This window comes from Martes martes (genome assembly GCF_963455335.1).
Source record: "Martes martes genome assembly, chromosome: 11".
NCBI classification, from domain to species: Eukaryota; Metazoa; Chordata; class Mammalia; order Carnivora; family Mustelidae; genus Martes; species Martes martes.
Genome location: NC_137899.1, coordinates 28,133,888 through 28,153,265, shown reverse-complemented (window position 1 = coordinate 28,153,265; position 19,378 = coordinate 28,133,888). Strand labels below are relative to the sequence as shown.

At 33.2% G+C, this 19,378-nt stretch overlaps 1 pseudogene across 1 annotated transcript in view; it reads left to right on the top strand.

The window, feature by feature from the left end:
* LOC308352437 (cadherin-related family member 3-like) overlaps positions 1-19,378 on the top strand; it is a 149,483-nt pseudogene that overhangs the window by 108,604 nt on the left and 21,501 nt on the right. The window contains exons 14-15 of the transcript in view: positions 2,246-2,499; positions 19,093-19,216. The product of the transcript in view is annotated as a cadherin-related family member 3-like (transcript). The remainder of the gene's footprint in view (positions 1-2,245; positions 2,500-19,092; positions 19,217-19,378) is intronic.

Here is a 19,378-nt window from a genome sequence, read left to right as displayed (position 1 = left end):
CACTTAGAAGATGAAGAAAAATCCTCTTTCAATGAATTTATATCATTCAGAATATCTTTTAGAGAGTGGAAGGGACCTTTTATGAGAACATAACACAGTAGACTAGTGTTGTAATAGTGTAAATAAACACTGTTTATGATTACATAGAAAGTAGTATTCTCAGGTTAAAACGGGCTCTGGAGATATTGTTGAATTCTGGTTCCTATACACTTTATAACTATCTGAGCTCTTTTACTTCTTTTCACTTTCCATTTTAGGATGATAATACTATGCTTTTCATGGGGTTGTTAAATATATATTAATGAAGTATGTTAGAGTCTAGTACATATTATTCATTCAATAAATATTAATTATAATTATTATTATTTACTATTACTAAAGCAACTATGAGAAACTGTGAAAGAACTGATACCATCTTTCCCTATTTTGGATTGCATTTAGAAGGAGAAAGGGAAATTAAGGATGATTCATTTTCAGAGAAATATGATTATCAAGGATTTACTTTTAAAGAAATCTGTACTTAGTGAAATAGTGCTTATTATTAGCAAGTACCTCTTTATGGTCTCCACTGAGCAATCCAACAAAGCAAGCTGCATTGTGTTGGAGAAAAACAAAAACAAAAACAAAAACACATGACTTCTAAGAAAACTGTGCAAACTGAAGGAACCCAAGAATGTTCAGGAAATATTACTAAGGAAAGGAAAAAAAGGATAAATGGATTAGGCACTTCATTTTCCTAAACTGAGGACATAAATTGGTTTCATTTCACGTTCCATTCTGAAAAATTGCTAGTGTCTTCATTGATGACTACTTTGAGAATGTCTCTGAGACTATGCTTATATTCTTCAGGAGAGGGGACAGTCTATAACAAAGTCTGTTACAGGTGAGAAGAGGTGTGTTAGTGGCAAGTAGTTCATCAGACTTCCAGATTATACAGTCAAAGAACCTTAGAATTCAAGCATTCGCGGAGATAATATAGTTTCCCTTTCAATCTAATTGCTGGAATGCCTCACATGTTTGAAATATAAGTCACATTCCTTATTAGATTTTGAGTTTCCTCAGAACAAAAACCAGAAAGAATAGGTTAAAGTTGCTGGCAAAAAAATACCTGAGTCAATAAAAATGACTATGTCTAACAATTAAAGCTCTCCAATAGTGAAATACACTTTCTTTTAAGTAGTGAGTACCCTTTTTGAGTATAATTGTTTAAGAGGAGACTTGATGACATGTATCTTCCGGATTAAAGGGAAATAATTAAAATAGATAACATTTAGTTTCTAATTTTAAAATTCAGCAGTCTCATGAATGTCATGAGTACCTGCCCTAGAAAAATTATGTGGGAAATAGACATTATTAAAAATTAATTCCTCATTCATGGGGCATCTGGCTGGATCAATCGCAGAGCATGTGACTCTTGATCTGAAAGTCATGGGTTCAAGCCACATGTTGGGAGTAGAGTCTACTTGGAAAAGAAAATAATTCCTCATTCATAATATTAAAAATGGAACATGGATTATACTGCTGGAAAGCCCCAAACAACAGAGTTTCTATGATGAAACACTAAAATATAGTCTTCAAATGTAAAATAAGATGGACTGTAAAAGTATCCTTGAATGTTATTATAAAGGTGAAAATAATGAGTAATAAAAAGAAACAAGTAATTGACTGGATATGGCAAGATTTTTTAAACATAAACTAAAACAGGTAATATTGTTGTTTTATAGAACATAAATGATAAACCTCTTGTATGAAATCCACCACATTTGGAAATCCAGATTTATTACACTATTAGGACACTTTTTATTCAGCTCAATTGTCCAGACAAAGATTCTCCACAGGAACAACTGAGAGATTTAATTGTAGGAGGTAAGACATAGATTTTAAGTAAGTAACCTCTATGCTATTTTACCAGATACCCACATAATATATTTTGGAACTGTTAGAAACACATTATCATGTAACATATTTTTTTTTTTTTAAGATTTTTAATTTATTTATTTGACAGAGACCACAAGTAAGCAGAGAGAGAGGAAGAAGCAGGCTCCTGGCTGAGCAGAGAGCCCGATGTGGGGCTCGATCCCAGGATCCTGGGATCATGACCTGAGCCGAAGGCAGAGGCTTTAACCCACTGAGCCACCCAGTCGCCCCTCATGTAACATATTTTTAAAGAACTTGAACAAGACAACAGAAACAATATAATACATAATGTACTTTTATTTCTGTTTTATTACCTCATCATTCTCAGGAAATACAAATAATCAATTCATACTTTAGAGACTAGGTGTTGATCTTCCTTCTTTGGCCACCACTCAGAATTTCCAGTATGATGCGTTTCAAGGGATTCGGGAACCTATGACTTTCCAGCTACTTATTGAAGTTACTGATGAATTAGGTGGGAATAAAGCTAGTCAGCTGTCAGCCACTACAACAGTCATAATTCATGTGTTTCCTTGGACCACAGTGCAGCCAACTTCTTCCACAAAAACAACTACAACTACAGTAAGTACTTAGTGATGAAATATAATTCTAAAGTAGTCTGAATTAGTCATAAACACAGAAAGTATTCGGGAACTCTTACAGGAGTTATTCTTATATTTTGGCAATAAAAGACATTAATGAAATAGTAACTTTAATACATTAGAATTTCCATCATCAAAGTAAGGAAAAGTTGTTAGAGCTGTTAGGCAGTAATTCTGAGTCAAGGTAAATATTCATTTTTATAGGACTTTTTTATATTATTTAGTTTAGATTCTTAGTAATTCTGTTCTCATCATAGCATGCTTTTCTCTGTTTAAATGAACACTTATCAGGTTTTCTTATGTACATAGCACTCTATAAGGTTTACAAAAACTAAAGTATGTTTCCTTGAAAAGCATATAGGCTCATTGGAAGACAAGATATACACTTAGAACTATTTAAATAAATACTAAATAATGTCATATGATAACACAATTGTTATGTAACTTTGAGTTTGAAAATAAGGTAAATTTATTTGGGCTGAGATACACAAAAAGTTCTCAATAAATAGAGAAGAAAAATAATAATGTAGTTCTTTAAGAATCGATTTTTTTTTTTTAATGTAAAGAGAAGAAGAAAAGTTTTGCAGGAAGAAGGTATAGAATTTCCTAAGAAGAGTGTAATCTGTTCTCGGAAATGCTGAGAAGGTAGTGAAGCTGGAGGCTAGACTTACATCAGGAAAAAGAAGCTCATGGTAGATAATATAAAATATCTGAGCATGGAACATGCTGAAAAAAAAGATTAGAAACCTCTTACACCATACACAAAGATAAACTCGAAATGGATAAAAGACCTCAACGTGAGGCAGTAATCTATCAAAATTCTAGAGGAGAATATAGGCAGTAACCTCTTTGACATTGGCCACAACAATTTCTTTCAAGACATGTCCCCAAAGACAAAGGAAGCAAAAGTGGAAATGAACTTTTGGGACTTCATCAAGATCAAAAGCTTCTGCACAGCAAAGGAAACAGTCAACAAAACAAAGAGGCGACCCACGGAATGGGAGAAGATATTCGCAAATGACACTACAGATGAAGGGCTGATATCCAAGATCTATAAAGAATTCCTCAAACTCAATACACACAAAACAGATAATCAAGTCAAAAAATGGGCAGAAGACATGAACAGACACTTCTCCAAAGAAGACACACAAATGAAAAAATGTTCATCATCATTAACAATCAGGGAGATTCAAATCAAAGCCATATTGAGATACCACCTTACTCCAGTTAGAATGGCCAAAATCAACAAGAAAGTAAACAATAAGTGTTGCAGTGGATGTGGAGAAAGGGAACCCTCTTACACAGCTGGCGGGAATGCAAGTTGGTGTAGTCACTTTGGAAAACAGTGTGGAGATTCCTTAAGAAATTAAAAATAGAGCTACCCTATGACCCTGCAATTGCACTACTGGGTATTTACCCCAAAGATCCAGATATAGTGAAAAGAACAGCCATCTATACCCCAATGTTCATAGCAGCAATGGCCACAGTCACCAAACTGTGGAAAGAACCAAGATGTCCTTCAATGGACAAATGGATAAAGAAGATATGGTCCATATATACAATGGAGTATTATGCCTCCATCAGAAAGGATGAATACCCAGCTTTTGTATCAACACAGATGGGACTGGAAGAGATTATGCTGAGTGAAATAAGTCAAGCAGAGAGAGTCACGTATCATATGGTTTCACTTACTTGTGGAACATAAGGAATAACATGGAGAACATTGGGAGATGGAGAGGAGAAGTGAGATGGAGGAAATCAGAGGGGGAGAAAAACCATGAGAGACTGTGGACTCTGAGTAACAAACTGAGGGTTTTGGAGGGGAGCGGTGGGTGGGAGGTTTGGTGAGCCTGGTGGTGGGTATTATGGAGGGCATGTATTGCATGGAGCACTGGAGCATTGTTCCTAAACAATGAATTTTGGAACACTGAAAATAAAATAAAATAAATTAAAATAAAAAAAAGAGAGATTAGAATTCTGCATGATTACTGAAGACAGGAAGTTATTAAGTTTCACAGCAGAAGTCTGACTCCCAATGCCTCATAACCTTTGTTAATGTGGAAATATAGAGAAAATCAATGATGTGTAGGATGGCTTTGTGTGGAATATGCTGTTTGATTTCAAACAGGTGGACTTTGAACATCCAAGTAGGAATTCATATCCATGCTTTCACTCACATTATTATGATGCTCCCTATATAACTGAGCTAACACAATTAAGATACGTTTGAATTAAAATAGCCATTTGTTGGAAAAGTTATAGAAAATTTCTCGTTGCTTGATTTCACAGTCAAGAAGTTTTGCATTAGCTGTACAAAATCATCATAATACAATTTGGATACTCCAGATCCAAAGAAAACAAAACATTGGATTAAAGTGGTGTGGGACTGGTAATGCTCCCCAGGGCCTAGCAGAAAGAAATGTAAATTCTTTCTGTGAGAAGATAACAGTATTCTAAGCTTCCAATTATTTATAACAATTTTTTTTTCAATCTAGTGAACACCACATGATTAAATATAGCTAGGCACATAAGAAAATAAGATGTCATAACAAAGAAACAACAAAACCACAAAAAGCATAAACAGAAACACAGTAACTACAGAAGTTTTCAAAAACAAACTGCAAAATAATTATGCCTATTAAGTTCAAGAGATATAAATCCCAAGTTTGAAATTTGGTCAGGGTATTAGAGACTATATAGTAACATAGAATATCTGAAAACATATTAAAAAATCTAGAAATCAAAAAAAAAATAGCTGAAATTAAATCCTGACCATACTGATATAGAGAATATACAAACACTACAGTGAACAATTATCAAATATACATTTTTTGAGCACACATGAATGCATAAAAAAGTTGATCATATATTAGTTTATAAACCAGATCTAAACAGATTTCAGGGGATTGAAATCATGCTGTTATCTGTGACTCTAAGAAATTATACAAGAGATCAAAACAGGTATTTAGAAGTTAAAGGAATAAAGAATATTTTTAAATAAATGAATTAATGAAAATACATAATAACACTGTGAGATTAATGAAGTTAAAACAGAATTGAAAGCTATACAGTTTCCCTAACTACTATTTTAACTGCATCTCACAAATATGTCATATTATTATTTAAAAATAATATCTAGTTCCTCAAAACTTATTTAAAACTACGTTTCACTTGAAGTTAGAAAAAGAACAAAAAAACAAACTCAAATAGACTTTTTTATTTTATTTTATTTTATTTTTTTGAAGATTTTATTTATTTATTTGTCAGAGAGAGAGAGAGAGAGAGCGAGCACTGGCAGACGGAGGCAGAGGGAGAAGCAGGCTTCCTGCCGAGCAAGGAGCCCGATGTGGGACTGGATCCCAGGACGCTGGGATCATGACCTGAGCCGAAGGCAGCTGCTTAACCAACTGAGCCACCCAGGCGTCCCGTCAAATAGACTTTTTTAAATGAAAAAAATAAACTCAAGACTTTTTAAAACTCAGTGACTTCTTTAAATGATAAGAAATGAAATTAATGAAATTGAAAGCAAACATACAAAATAAAGCCAAAAGTTGGTTATTTGAAAATAATAATAAAATCTATATATTACTTTGAAGAGGCTGAAGGTGAGGAGTGAAGTCACATTTTACCAATGTCAGAAAGAAAAGGGAAAACTACTGTATATGGCAACTCTTCCCCACACTTCCCCCCCAAAAAAAAGAAGAAGAAGATCATAAGAGAGTATAATAAACAATGCTGTCATTATGTTTGATGGAGAAAAATCAAGGTGGGAAGAATTTCTCTACCTCAACTAAAGACTTAATATAAAATGCAATGATTAAGATAGTGTGGTATGGGTGCAAGACAAGAGAATAGAATAAAAAGTCTAGCTAATGATCTACAATGATAGACATGGTTTATATCAAGTGACACTACAGAGCAGTGGTAAAAGAACGATAGGTTCAATAAATTATACTGGGCAATGGTCATACATATAGACAAAATAAGAATGATCCCGAATTCAAATTAAGCCCAGATGAATTTGTAGACTTTAATGGCAAAAATAAACAAAATTAGGGTCCCCTGGCTGGCTCAGTTCAAAGAGCATGTTACTTTTGATCTCAAGGTTGTGAATTCAAGCCCAATGTTGGATGTAGAGATTACTTAAAAAAATAAAATCTCTTAAAAAAAACTAAATACACAAAATTATAAACTTAGGAAGAATATAAGACACTATCTTAATAATTTGAGGGTATGGAAAGATTTCTTAAATAAGAAAAAAAAAAACCTAGCCATAAGGAAAATTTTTGGAAATTGAGTACTTAAGAATTAAGAACTTCTTATTATGGATAAAATAGAATATTTTTCTATATAATGTTTGATCTGGAATAAGTTAGTGGAGAAGACCATGTGTAAGTAAGTTTAAATAATACTGGGAATAAATTGACAATTACTGAGATGTGAGCTCTTGTACTACTTTTTTACACCTCTGTATGTATATTAGATATCACAAAATAACAGTTGTAAAATAATTGAAAGGGAATTAATCTGAAATTCCTATGCACTTTTTAAGCTATTCCTATTTAATGCTGCAAATTTTTCCCCAAATGCCCTTTACAACCAAAATATTCTAAATTTTTTTTGGAGCTTCATTAAAACTGTGCTTTGGAGCTTTTAATCATATTTCATATAGTCAAGCTCTGAAATTATTTTAAGTATAAATGTTTCCCTGGTCATTCAGTAAATTAATTCTTAGCTCTTACCTTTACCTCAGGTTAAGTGACCTTACAACTTTCACATTCCACAAATATATACTCAAATCATTTTATAGGTCAAGTAAATATTACCCAAGACCAATCTGCAACATCGGTAGTATCTTAAGTGGTTGTAGCAGCATTCTAACCATTAAAATGCTTTGCTTTTTATTTCTGACTCAAAATGAACATCATCTACCTATTCTGAATTAATCTTCTCTATTGGATCTTGCTTCTTTGGGACAGATCATTTTAGCCTGTTCCATGGTGGAAAAAAAAATCTAATTTATACCAACACATTGATTTTTATCATCTAAATTTCTGATTAATAAAGCAAAATCTAGGAAAGCAGAAGGCTTGAAACAAAGCATAATAGAATAAACAAGTTCTGTAGCAAGACGTGAAAGGAGTTTCAGATTTGTAGTGGAGTGAAACTGTAATCCATGTAATTCTCTTGACAAACTACATGAGACTTGCTAAAAGAGGCAAACCAATTAATGTTGCCTAGAAATGATTACGAACGTTTGACTTAGGAATTTACTTCCAAAGTTTGTGGCAAATGGTCTTTGCTATTTTCCATAAGCCATGTCAACTTTTATGCTTCCAAGTGTACATACATAATACACACATCTCTACAGGGAGATATATATGCTTCTCTTTGCAAAAAGTATTACCAAGCCAGAAGTAACCTTAGAACTTCTACAGTTCAGTCCACCCACTGTGCAGGAAGGGGAAATGATACCCAAACAAGTTATAACTTCCATGTTCTTGAGAGCAAGCAGACAAAAACACTGCATATTTTAAGATAGGTTTTTTAAAAAGATAGTATTTCTATAGGCTTATTTAATGTATTATTGACCAGCTATTATTTGTATTTGAGTATGTTATGAAATTACAAGTAAAGATCACCCATGTCTTTAGATTATTGAATCAAGATATTGACCAAGCCTTGTGCTAGTTGAAGTACAAAGCTAAATAAATCAGGGAAAATCTTGTTGCAAATAATGGATTATCTAGGGGCGCCTGGGTGGCTCAGTGGGTTAAGCCTCTGCCTTTGGGCTCAGGACATGATCTCAGTCTTGGAATCAAGCCCCGCATTGGGTTCTCTGCTCAGCAGGGAGCCTGGTTTCCCCCACCTCCCCCCACCCCCTGTGCCTGCCTATTTGTGATCTCTCTTTCTTTGTCAAATAAATAAATAAAATCTTAAAAAAAAAAATAGAATATCCATCTTGAAGTGGCTTAAATAACAAAAAATTGGGTTCAAGAAAGTAGTAGACTATTAATACAAACAATTTGAAGATCTCTAATATTAACCTAAAGAATATGGACTTTATCTTCTAATCAGAAAGGCCCAAAAAAGTTTTACAAGGAATGAGTGATAGGGGGCACCTGAGTGTCTCAGTTGGTTGAAGCATCTGCTTTCAGCTCAGGTCATGATCCCAGGGTCCTGGGATCAAGTCCCCACATCCAGCTCCCTGCGCAACTGAGAGCCTGCTTCTCCCTCTGCCAGCCACTCCCCCTGCTTGTTCGTTCTCTCTCTCTCTCTCTCTCTGTCAAATAAAATCTTAAAAAAAAAAGAAAAGAAAAGAAAAAGAAAAGGGTGATAGGATGATCAGATATGTTCCATAGTGTAAGTAATTTAGAATACATGAAGGAAAGTTTGGAGAATAAAGAAAGCGTTCCCATGAAATCATTTAGGATCTTATCTCTTTAATCCAGATAAAAGAATTAGGTCTTTAAAAGGCAGTGACACTTCATGTGGAGGTGAAATGCTAGATCTGAAATATACATAATCAATAATATTCACCATTTATTGTGTTTGGAATTTGTGTATTACAATATATTATAGGAAAGATAATTTCTCTCAGGATTTACCCGTTATTATTCCACTACATTTTTTTTAAAAAGGCAGATCTTTCAGCTAGAATGTTGAATGAGATATGAAAACTTAAAAACATTTCTAAGTGGATAGAATACACTGCCAGAATTTTATCTACTTCTAAAATGTAACTATATAACTATAAAATCCATTACACAAATAGAAATAGAAAATTCTTGAAGCCAGAATGCTAGCAATGTGTATCTATGAGTAATAAATAAATTAAGGTCTGAAGATAAAAGATGCAAAGTAATTAAAAATAAATCTAACCATATTATAAATATTGTAAGAGACATCACCAGCATGAAATTTACTCTAAATACAGATTTTTTAACAAAAAAATTATTCAAAACTCTAGAAAAAATACAGGGCATCTCATAAATTGTAATCTAGTGAAGACATTCAATAAAGACCTCTGCCTATTTTACAATGCCAAGTATGGTAGTTGATAAGTGAAAGGACCAATGTTGTATGTTATACAAAAGATATGTGTTCATTCTTAACTGGGGGCAGGGAGGATTCATGAACTGTTGCAGAATCTGATGAAAGCTATGGTTTCTCTCTCCAGAACAATGTGCACATGTGTATGTGCATGCACTTTTATATTTAAATTTATAGGCTTGTATAACCCATCCATGGAACCCAGATTTAGAAAACCTGAGTAAAACTAAGAGTTTATTCCTGCTTCTGAATTTGTTAAAAAAAAAAATTATGAGCAAAACATATTTCTATTATTATGAAGTAAACAAAGCAACATAAACCACTAAAACAAATACACAGAAAACTTTACATATTTCTTATATATGTTAATAGTTGCCATTTTTATAGACATTATAATAAGTAAATAATACCTTGAAGCTTAGAAAGGAAAATAAGAAGAAATACTTTTATCTTAAATGTAGAAAGACTTAGTCAAAGAAGCTAATAAGTAAACCCAACCCCAGACTAAGTAAAATAAACAGAACTGTAAATTGTCTCCTGATTAACGTTCATCTTTGAACCCATACCTGCCTACTCAGAGGTTCATCTCAGGGCAGGTAGAGAGAGACCAACTAACTCATGTTTCAGGAACTGTTCAATTTAAGTTCAGATTGGCGAAAGAGACAATGAGGTAACTGGCTAGACACCATTTCCTGCAAATATAATCCCCAAGGGATTATGAATCAAAATTCCTGAAACTATCACATGCAGCAAATTGAGTTCCATAGTAAAAAACCCAGAATTAATATCTATAAATCACATTAATTTATAGCCATATCTTTACTCTGATTTCAACATTAAACAATGCATGGGTAAAAGAATACAAGGGAGAAAGTTTCTATAAATAACTCTGTCCAATCTTCTCATCCATTCATTCTAGTTACCCATCCATGTTTCATGATGTGTAACAGAATAATAAAAAAGGTTTTTAACCCACCAATGAAGAACTTGAAAAAGGCATTATATGCTTTAGACTTAATCTGAATTTTGGAAAACTAATCTGAAAGACATGGCTGCTTAGAGGCATATGCTTAGAGGTGAGAGGTTATGTCTTTACAACCTTACACGTTTTCTACACTATTGTGCTCACTGCAGAGGCGTATTATTATCGCAAGGCTGATTTGACTCATTGAAGACCAATCCTTTACTAGCATTACACCTCACAAGGTAGTTTGCAACCAAATATGTCTAGAAATTTGTTTTCAGTTGATAATTTGGAACAATGGGGTGCTGCTCATTCAAAGTAATGAGAGTACTGTTAAGCATTCAGAAGTTTTGTCAGCTGGTTATTTAGCCTTTTATAGCTTGAAATCTGTCATGGCGGGAAAATTAACACTATGGAATTCAGTAAATACCAGGATTTTTTTTTTTTTCTTTTTAAGAGGTAGTTTATCAGCACACTATTGTATGTAATTTGTCCATCTTTTTCCTTAGTAATTTTCCCAAAGTAGGAGAAATTTAAAGTGGATAGAAAGAACAATTATGTAAGATTAGCAAATACTTATGTATGATAAGCAAAAGGCTAGCCACCAAAAAATGAAAGAGCATTTACTTTACTTTCTTAACCTTCATCTCAAAAATCATTCTAGGCAAATTTTTGTAGGTCAAGGTATCAGTAGAAGCCACTGGCATGTTCTACTGACCTGAGTCTAGTATCACTGAAGAAACTAGGGAAATATATATTACTTGTTGTGAGCTATGCCTTAACACCCACTATGCCTTGCATGCCTAGGAAATAGAGCCCATCACTGATATTTCTATAATCACCCAAAATCTTCCACCCAAACTAAATTTATCTTCTTTGACTTTTCTAATATGAAGAAATAATGACACAGTAGTGTTGGTAAGTGTGGTCACTAGTTGATTGTTTACTAAATGCTAGAAGTTCCCCAGTTTAACTGACAGTCATAATTTCAGCCCAGACCTGTTTTCAGATCCCACATTTGTTCTACTGTTGCAGTATTCCTGTATTTCTTAAACTTGATTAATCCATGTGCCCCTCATAAGGAAAAAAGAAAGAAAAAAAAAACCCTCTCAGATATTCAGCATTATTTTTGTAAGAACAGAAAAAAAAAGTGTATTAAATTATATCTTTTTAAATGCAGTAACAGAATTATAACAAGTTCATTTGTCTTATTTTAAATTATTCTTAAAAATACATCAGTAAAAAAGCCTTGATGTAATGGGTTGACAATGATGAATATAATAAAATACCTTTATGGTAGGCCAGAAGTGGAGAGAGTGTGAAGAAACACATAACAGGAAAGCATGCCTATTTTTATCTGCTCTTACAGAACATGCAGGAAGATGTATTATGAGATATGATATATGTATACCCCTGTGGGGAACAGCAATATAAGTTCCCTTGAACCTATGGGGAAAATGAAAATCTTTGCTTCATTTCTCAAGTCATTCTGCTATTCAACCTCTAACTATAAACCATATAATTTTTCTTCTTAAGTAGCAGACAGGGGAACTAGGTGGCTAAGTCACTCTCCTTTCTTCAGATGTTGCTCGGGAGTAAATTCTCTTAGTGACCCTCAAAACACTGCACTTTTTCTTCCCTGTTGAGAAGTGACATGGTCATGCAAGTGTTTGGGAATTTATTTCCATGTGTTTTAAGTGTTGTATTTATATACCCTATAAGAAAATCACTCTTTTAATAGTGAGAATCACATTTTACATTTATTTATTTCTCGGTCTTTTTGTTCAGTTAAGAACCAGTTGTACATAGACACAAAGTAACAGAAGATTTACAGAAGAGCTTATTTAAAAAGGTGTAGACAGAGATATGGAAAACCAGTATGGCATAACTTTGCCTGTCTCTTCATAAACAAATTCATCCTGGATATTTGGTATATAATTTTCTTTTCTGATTTTATTTGACTGTTCTATTGCCTAAAGTACATGACTAAATCTTCCTGAGCTACTTTGCAGAAGACCAAGGATTTATTTTTAAGGAAAATAATTGTTATTAGTGTAGTTGACTTATTTTAAAAAGTTATTTACAAAATAGAAACCAATAATTAAAATACATTATTAAATATATTAAATTTTAATAATTTAAACATTTTAAATTTAATATTAAAATATTAAATAATATTTTATAAAATGTAAGGAAAGTCACATGTCCTTCAAGAGTAATAATATGGGTAATCAAAGTGAGAATATCACTAATTAAAGAGACTTAGGAAATGTTTTCATTTTGTTTTACTTTCCTAAATAATGTCTTTTAGCTAGTGGCCCTATGTTTCATTCCAGGAAAATCAAGTAGTGCTGTTAATTACTTTAAACTTCTGTTGTTATATTTTAAAATAATCTTTTCATGTCTTTTTCTTATTTTCAGCATTTGTTCTAATATTATAGCATTTACTAATTTCACTAGTACCTCATATATGAGAATGCATAAGAAGTTCTAGGAGTAATATCATAGTTTAAAAAAGAAGTTATTTTTTATAATAACCTCATATTCAGAAAACATATTAGCAATATTACTAAATTCTCACCATACTCATTTATTCTTAATGTGACCAGGTCTTCTAATCAAAAGGAAATACGATTTTCAAATGGAAGTTTGAAATGAAATATAATAATATAATTTCATGTAAATTCTGCTAGAATTTTAACATGGACAGCAAATAGTCTTAAGGTCCCAGTTGTGGAATAGAAAGAACATAGTCTTAGGAATGAGACAGATCTTGGTTTGAATCCCAGGTCTTCCCACTCCATAACTGTGTTAAAAAAAAAAACAACAGGCCCAAAATGGAGTAATTTGTGCTAAGCTCCACATCAGCAAACCAAGGCTTACCATCCAACCTAATGCAGTTTCTTTCCCAGTTATGCAATCATAACTGGTCAGTCTGGAATTTTCTGGTCAGCACTAGTGAATTAATCTGCCTGACAGACCCCTCAATCTCCCAAAGAAAGTTTAGATAATCAGATATTTTCTTGTCCCTGACCCTATCTGCCATTTTGTACAGCTCCTTGGAGCTCCTTTCTGTTGCTAGATGGGATGCTTCCAGATTCATGAATCATTGAATAAAGCCAATTTGATCTTTAAATTTACTTTGAATTTTGTTTTTTAACAGCTGTGAAACTGGGCTGAGTTATTTACCACCTCTGAACCTCAATTTCTTATCTGCCATGGGGATTATTAAAAGTTACTTCAGAAGCCTCTCCTAGTGCAATGCTCGGAAAATAGGAGATGACTAGTAAGTATAGCATTATATTAGTTATTTTATAAATGTTTATTAATTGATGAAAACATGGGAAAAGACTGTTTGAAAACATTTGGCATTAAATGAAGGCTGAAATGATGTTCAAACCTCTTGAAGGACAACAGAATTTACCACCCCAAAACATGCCTCTTTGGCATAAGAATTATTTTATTTTAGGCTGATTTTTTTTTTAAGATTTTTTATTTATTTATTTGACAGACAGAGATCACAAGTAGTCAGAGAGGCAGGCAGAGAGAGAGGAAGGGAAGCAGGCTCCCTGCTGAGCAGAGAGCCCAATGCTGGGCTTGATCCCAGGACCCTTGGGATCATGACCTGAGCCGAAGGCAGAGGCTTTAACCCACTGAGCCACCCAGGTGCCCCTAGGCTGATTATTTTTAGGAATCAGCTGACATGGAGAAAGCTTTGAAAACAGAATAGAAGTTATTTTTTTGCAAGGGACATTTATAAGGAAAATCTTGGTTTTAAGGATATCTCTCTCTATATATACCAAGAGGAAGATCACTGAATTTCTCTAAACTCTTTATCAGTGGAAAAGCAACTGACTTAAATCTGCCTTACCCTTGTTTACTGCTTTTTCTGGCAATGTCTCATAACTGGCTTCTCTTTACACCCCACTCCAACCACATCATCTTTTGTCTTAAACTGGAGATGGTATTTAAGGTGGTGGCTTGGGCCATTTTTGAGAATTACTCAGTTTTTCTGGGTATTTCTCATGTATACAGGAGGCATGCATGTTATTAAACTTCTGGGTTTTATTGTTGTTGTTGTTGTTATTCTGTCTTTTATTACAGGGGGTCCTCAGCCAAGAACCTAGCAGGGGAGAAAAAAAATGATCTTTCCTTTACTACACTCTACTTCTCATTTGCAGTTCCCTCTAAGAAAAAAAAAAAAAACAAAACAAGTTTTCCTGTTTTATTTATAATACAAATATTTGTAAAAGTATTTCTAATATTTTATTAATTTTTATTTAAAAATTTGGCAAATGAGAAAAATGGGCATTTCTAATTAAATTTTCAGTGTTTTAGCACTAAACACTATTTTCTATAGAAATCTGGTTTCTATTTGATTTTAAATCTTTGAGACACTGCATGAGAAGAAACTTTTTATAAACTTGAAGCAGAGTTTCTTATTTGTAGACTTTTAAAAACTATCTTCGATGAGAGTTAAATGAAATAATTGGAAAGTCAGCAGAAATATATAAATTGTACTCTGCTAGGTTATAGCCTTACACATCTGCTGTGACTCTAATACCCATTGATGAAAGATTTCATGACAGGGAGAATATTATTATTGTCTTTCCTGTAACATATAACAAGTTAAGTAATTAAGGTTATGAATCAAACCAAATTAACTGCACACAGATGTAAGAAGCTTGGTACATGATCAAATAACAGATGAGAAATTCTTTTGTTTTCACTGGTGATTTACCTAATGGTGAGATAAATGTCTGATGACATATATAGTCCAGTGTCCTGTCAATCCTTAGCCATTTATTTCATCACTCCTCATGTTCGTGACAAAGAGGAGTAACTGTTTGATCAACTATAAGAGTATCTTCATGTTTTCTGCTTAAGCAAGCCCAAAAGCTGGTTTAAAAAAAAAGTTGCAATCTAGATTTAAAGTATAACTATAAAAAGAGAATACTTTGCATAATAATATATACATGACCTAAAATAAGTTCTGGAAATTCTCGGATGAAATAATTAAATAAAATTTCAATGATTTTTCTTATAAGAAAATAATTCCATTAATATATTAACAAAATTTTATAGCTAGTCATGAAATTTGTTTATCAATTTATCTATACACATATATATTATACTATACTTTACACAGATACACATATACTCCTGATACGAGTTCAAACAACTTGCCCAAAGTCAAACTTAGTAAATGCTAGGACCAAGAAGACTGGCAAAAAGATAGTGAAATGGTAGAAGTCTCAGCAATCTTCTGGTGTGGTAAGTTAGAGAAAATAGTGAAATAAAGTGAAGAGATTGGCAGGACTCACACCATGCAAATACTTATAAATAGCCATGTAGATGTATTTCCAATAAATCAAGTTATATGCCATTATGACAAGTATTATAAAGCAAGAATAAACAATTGTCATTATATGGACACATCATAAATTCTGACTTAGAGAATATGGGATGCTCTGGGAAGAGATTTTTGTAATTTATGTAGCCCTTTAATGGGTAGAACAAGAAACAAAGATATTTAGAAATGCTGTAAATTAAGGAATAAAGGTGCAAGAGTACATGGTCTTTTCTTGAAAGGAGAAAAATTAGAAGTGTCTAGACCATGTGAGAAGGGTTGCTCAGAGGTAAGCACAAGAAGGTAGACTGAAACAGGTCTAGAGTCAACGCTATGGATTTTAGACTTTGTTTTGTAGATAATTCAAAGCCAACTTAGATTCCTGGGAGTTTTAAATGAATAGTACAGGATTAAAACTATATTAGTAGAGTAGAGGATAGGAGGAGTAGAGGGGAAAACAGGGCAACAAGGCCAGTTAGGTCACTATTGCAAGAAGTAAGGCAAGAGTGAATGTCTTTGTCCTCATGATTATATCTACTGGGGACTCCAAAAAGTCAAAAATCAGTTAAAACATAATGTGATAGTATAAGAAACTATGGAAGCACTGAGAGTGTCAAAAGCTAACCCTCAAATTCAGTTTTTAAAAATTATGTTGAACATCAGTTGAAAGAGTATTTAATTGAGAGAGCCAAGCCTACATATAATACATATTCAAATATTTACTGTGCATATGGATTATCTAAGGGATTAGAATAGTTGTATATATTGTACAAAAGATGTTGCAAGGATCAAATAAAGCAAGAGATGTGAAGGTTTGTAATAAACATGTTATAAAAAAACAAGTCAGTAATACTATATTTAGTTCACACAGAAACATTTTGCTTTTTTTTTTTTAAAGATTTTTATTTATTTATTTGATAGAGATCACAAGTAGGCAGAGAGGCAGGCAGAGAGAGAGAGAGAGAGGAGGAAGCAGGCTTCCTGCAGAGCAGAGAGCCCGATGTGGGACTCGATCCCAGGACACTGAGATCATGACCTGAGCTGAAGGCAGAGGCTTAACCCACTGAGCCACCCAGGCACCCCATTGTGCTTTTTTAATATAATTCCTGGGGGGGGGGGGGAAATGTTATATCCCGATTTGTCTTAGACTTTAACATTTTTTTTTTAATGGTGTGGCTTTTTTTTTTAAATAAAGGAATTAGATATTTTTAGTGTGTATACATGAAAGAGGGAGAAGAAAAGACCAAGAATAAAGAAACTAGGAAATCTACCCATATCTGTCAAGTAAAGCAAGTACAAGGAGTAAGGATGATCCTTTCATCTAACCTTTAAGCAATTTTCAAATACCTTTAATTGGATCTATACAATTCAAAGCTCATGACCAAAAAAACCCAAAAGACAAAAACAAACAAACAAAACCCCCCAAACAAAAAACCAAATAACAACAATAAAACCCTACACATATCTTTATATGATATAGACATTCATTTTTCTCAAAACTCTCATAATATCCTCAATTTCTTGGGAGGTAGGTATTGTCTAGTAGAAAGAACGCTATCTTTAGAGACACGCTCATCTATATGCAAACATGAGTTCTACCATTTAGTAGCTGTACAAATTTAGATAATATACAGAACTCCCTGGGCAGCAGGCTGCAATTATAAATTGGAAGCAGTGAACAGCTTTCTTTTAGGATTAGAATTAGGGGAAACTGAAATAATACAGCTAAAAGGCTTAGCATCAACCATGGCACACAGTGACCATTAAATAAATGCTACTCTTATCCTTTTCAGTTTAAGGGTTTTTTTCTAAGGTTTTATATTTCCTTTATATAGTGATTCTGATGCATATTTCTTGGGATATAGTAAGCGTTCAATAAATATTTGTAGGAAGGAAGGACACAAACTTAACAGGTTTAGGCTGGGGTATCTTTTTTTTAATATTTTTTGTAGCAGTGGCATTCTTCCCAAATAAGTTTGGTAGGAATATTTTTGTCTTAATGAGCTGAAAACAGCTAGGTGATTAAGACATAAGCAAATTGTCATCCATTTATGTATCACTGGAAATACATTATTTATTTAGGAAAACAAGGTCACAGTATTTCAACTGACCCTGCTAGAATCTGGTCTAATTTCTCGATCTTGCTTTGTCCAGACATGCCCTGATTGAGTGTGTAGTCATATAATAACCAATTTCAACAGCTACCAAAATTCAACAAAGTAATCAGAATTCTTCTCACTGACTTATATAAGTAGTGCTATTTTTGCTACTACTGTTGTTGATGGATTCTTGTTTGCAAAAGTATGTTTTCTCCCTTTCTCATTTCCGTGAAACCAGCCCCAGGACTTAATGTTTTAAGACACAGCATACCTAATATGCCTGTGTTCACAAATTTACTCTATCCTACGCTGCCATCTACTGGGAATATCATGTTGTTTAGTCACGGAAATTAAAGTCTGTTTATATTAAACTTTGTATTACTAGCTGTTTTTTAAACAGTAACATGTTAGTTGGGGATCCATCTGAGAAACACTTTTTTGTGTGTTTTTAAGATAGAGAATGAGAAAAACCAACAACTCTTTTTTTTTTTTTTAATAATACTTTGGCCTGTAAGCAACCCTCTGATTCATTCAAACTCACCAAAACTCATTACTGTCTTCCCTGTGGCAAGAATTCTACAAAATCCATACCTCTAAGATGAGAGAGTAATAATGGCTCTTTTGAAAATAGGGGTTTATTTCCCAAAGAAGCAGCACAATTAAAGAATATAAATATGGCAAATTAATTCCAAAAATTACATTAGAAATCTGCACAGTGAGATGGGGTACCCAGAAGTCAGGCTTGCAAAAGCAATGATGGAGGATAACCCTGGTAAATGAACAAGCATGTACAAGCATGTACAAGAAGTTCACCATGACAGGAGAGAGGATTCTAGCCAGAGTCAATATTATGAACAAAGACTTTTGCTTCTAAACAAAGACATTTTTGGGGGGGGTGGCAGAAAGAGATGTTAGTTTATTATACTTTGTAATTTGCTCTTCGTGTTTTGTATTTTTCAAAGAATTCTCAGGTGATAATCTTATTTTAATAATTTAAAAAGAAGAAAGAGTGAAACATGCAAATCACTCTACTCAGCATATAGTGTTCTTCATTTTCTCAACTGTACTTCTATCAGTTCCTACTAAATATTTTTTTATATTTCTCAGATTACTACTTCTGTCTTAATAAAGATTTCATATTATTGGAACCCTGATAACTGGATTCCTGCAGTACTAATTCTAATGGGAGTTCTTTGCTGATGTGTCTCTATGCCATTCTTCTTCAAAAAGAGTAAGAATTCAATTGCTGCTTCTATTTTAATTTGTTCATTGCTCATTAAGAATGACTTTAAAAGGCCACAGTGGAAGTAGAGACAAGAAATTGGAAAAAAAATGCATCAAACACCTATTATTTTTATGTATTACAGAGGTTATCCTTACTGTTATCTCAACA